The following is a 2,734-nucleotide window of genomic DNA, read 5'->3' on the forward strand; positions in this document are numbered from 1 at the left end:
CATACACGGATTCACGTCCATTGTTTACTTCGGTGTTTTAAAAAATGCCGGTCTTCGTTGGTCTTCCTGTTTATGAAGGTACGGATAACTCCGCCCCCTGCCCCCGGCGTAAAAGTGGTTCTAGTTCTAGCCCAGCTCTAAAGTGGGGCCAGAGTTGAACCGGTTTTTAGGGGCCGGAGCCGGTTCTTTGGCGGTGTGAAACCAAAGCCCTGGCCCTAGCTCCGAACTGGCCCGGAACCGGCCCCGATTTTGCGGCGGTGTGAAAGGGGCATGTGTGACAAAAACCAGCGTAGCTCGGGCGGGTGTGCGGCATGAGTGGTTGATGTTTTGGGAGTGTGTTGATAGTTGGAATCTTGTAGATAAACAGAGGTACGTGCTTAAAGGGGACATATTATAAAAACAACACTTTTCCTGGGATTTGGGGTGTGTGTACAGGATTTTTAGAGTGTGATGCATTTCTGAAAGTACCCGACCTACAGTTACCAAACGAGCTAGTCAGTTTCGGCGCACCCTCCTACATAGGAAGGGGGCACATTCGAATATTACCTACCACTTCCCTGCTCCCCTCCAATCAGAGCATATCTTAGATTTTGTGGAACAGCGGACGAGTAGCTCCGGCGGGGGGAACTCGGCGGTACCTCAGCTCCGGGAGTACCATCCCTTTCTCTGCAGGACTGCCGCCGAGCTTCCCCCACCGGAGCTGCCGGACTTCCGCCGAAGCATCGGCGGCAGTCCGGAGGAGGAGACATGGAGGAGAAAATGACCTAGGTACTCCCGGAGCTGAGCTGCCGGACTGCCGCGAAGCTACCCTTGCCAGACTTTTCAGCTCCCAGATTACACCGCCGGAGCTGCAGGACTGCCGCCGAAGCTTTGGCGAAAAAGGCCTTATTGAAAAGGCCCTTTTAGAAAACACTGTTGTTGCACTGTATCAGATCTCCTGTCGGTGCCTTTATGTTTTGTATTGTTGTTGTGCAATTAAGTTTGGGACCCTGGCTACAAAACAATTTCCCTTTTAGGGACAATAAACTTGAACTTGAACGCGGAATGGTATGGTTTACTGTTAAAGACCAGCTACTTAAGATAAGACACAACTTTATTAATCCCCCTTAGGAGAAATGTGTTCGTTGCAAAAACAGCCCAGCAGCAGTGGAAGGACACAGAATAAAATGACAATGCAATGAATACAATAAATACGAAGTGCTATTGCATACGTAGACGCTTATAGTTGAAATAGTGACAAAAACAAGACAAACAGAACGAACATCATGATGGGTGATCCATATACACATATATACGTATACCTAAACACACACACATGCATATGCAAACACATAGACGCACACAAACAATCATCAGGCACTGTTGAACAGCCTAATGGCTGCCGGCACAAGACGGAGCACCTGAAGCGCTCCGTCTTGCACCTGGGGAACATGAACCTGTGGCTGTAGGGGCTCCTCTTCTGCCACAGGATGGACTTGAATTTGTCCCTCATCCTCCTCTCCACCACCACCTCCACACTGTCCAGCTCAAGTCCGACAATAGAGCTGGCTTTCCTAACCAGCTTGTTGAGTCTGTTTGACTCCCCAGCCTTGATGCTTCCTCCCCAGCACGCCCCAGCGAAGAACAGAGTGCTGCCACAGACAGATAAAATGTCCTTAGCAGCCTGCCACACACGTCAAACGACCTGAGCCTCCTGAGGAAGAGTCTGCTCTGACTCTTCCGGTAGAGGGTCTCTTTGTTGTCAGACAAGTCCAGTTTATTGATGATGTGTACTCCAAGGAACTTATACGAGTCCACCGTCTCAATTTCAATCCCCTGGATGGTAATAGAGGTTGGGGGGTTCCTCTTCCGGCGGAAGTCCACCACCATCTCCTTGGTCTTGCCGATGTTGAGTTGGAGGTGGTTCTCCTCAGACCATCTGACGAAGTCCTCCACCACACCTCTGTACTCGTCCTCCCTGTCCTCACTGATGCAGCCCACGATGGAGGAGTCATCTGAGAATTTCTGGAGATGGCAGGTTCCAGAGTTGAAACTGAAGTCAGAGGTGTAGATGGTACAGCCTCTTCACCTGCTGCGGTCAGTCTGACCTGACAAGAGACATATTAGTAACACTTCACAACAAGGGTACATTAATGAACAATTAATTAACAATAGTAAATGCATTCATTAACATTAACCAACAGTTAATTAACATTTTACTAATGGTCTAGTAATCACTTACTAATTGTGTTAATATTCGCTAATGTGTTCGCTACAGTAAGGGAGTTCTTGTTAACTAAAGAATTGATTTAACCATTAGTCTATTTAATATATTTAATATATATAGCTACTTCAGGAGCCTCTGCACCTGCTGCGGTCAGTCTGAGCTGACAAGAAACACATATACCCTTTACAACAAGGGTACCTACTGAACAATTAATTAACAATAGTAAATGCATTCATTAACATTAACAAACAGTTAATTAACAGTTTACTTATGGTCTAGTAATCACTTACTAATTGTGTTAATATTCGCTAATGTGTTCACTACAGTAAGGGAGTTCTTGTTAACTAAAGAATTGATTTAACCATTAGGCTATTTAATATATTTTTTATACCATTACCAGACCACTATGCGCCTTACAATGCTACAGCTATTTATTTAACGAGACAGAAAAACGTATGACAGGGCAAGGGAAAGAATTGCTCGAACTGGTCTGGGATCGAGATCTGACCGACGGACGCGGGCGTTTCA

The sequence above is a fragment of the Gadus morhua genome, chromosome 20, assembly GCF_902167405.1.
Source record: "Gadus morhua chromosome 20, gadMor3.0, whole genome shotgun sequence".
Classification (NCBI taxonomy): Eukaryota; Metazoa; Chordata; class Actinopteri; order Gadiformes; family Gadidae; genus Gadus; species Gadus morhua.